We start from the raw sequence: 799 nt of genomic DNA, 5'->3' as shown, positions 1-799 counted from the left end.
CTTCCACCGTCTCCCCTCCACCGTCTCCCCTCCACCCTCTGCCCTCCACCCTCCTTCCCTCCACCCTCCTCCCCTCCACCCTCTCCCCTCCATTTTATTCCCACCACCTCTTCTTGGTCTGGGAATCAATTCCCTGTCTCCAAACTCAGAGGCTGGAACTGCAGGTAGGCCACCATGCCTACCCAGCATTTAGTTGGTTTCTGGGGATATAAACTCCTGTCTTTACATTTGCTTGGAAGCACTGTAATCAGTGTGCCATCTCACCAGCCCCCAGTCGATGCTTTAGAATGATGTTAATAAAGTGACTGAGCAAGTGAGACAGATGTGTCTAGTATCAAAAGGAAAGTTTCAGAGCCAGATTATGAATTTCACAGGCCTGAGGTATTTTTAACTTTGTGGATTACTTTCCCCACAGGGGAAAAAAAAAGATTTAAAACCTGCAGTGATGGGGCTGGAGAGCTGGCTCAGTGGTTCAGAGTGCTTGGTGCACTTGAAGAAGACCTGAATTCAATTCCTAGCATCCACTCGGCCACTCACAATCACTCCACAGGATCTGACACCTCTTCTGGTCTCTGTGTATGATTACACTCACATACAAAAACCCACAAACTTACACACGTAATCTTTGCTTGAGTGGTCTAAGTCGTCCACTTTATCTTCCAGTCTTGATATTCTATTTTCCATTTCATTCATACTGTTGGTGAGGCTTTCTCCTGTCGTTTCTAATTGGCTTACTGAGTGTTTCACTTCCTTCTGCATTTCAGCCTGAATAGTCTTCAGTATGTCTAACTCTTCCGAA

Source organism: Nannospalax galili, unplaced genomic scaffold, assembly GCF_000622305.1.
Source record: "Nannospalax galili isolate Female #2095 unplaced genomic scaffold, S.galili_v1.0 scaffold1275, whole genome shotgun sequence".
Classification (NCBI taxonomy): Eukaryota; Metazoa; Chordata; class Mammalia; order Rodentia; family Spalacidae; genus Nannospalax; species Nannospalax galili.
The sequence above is the reverse complement of the archived record's forward strand: the minus strand, read 5'-3'. Positions refer to the sequence as shown.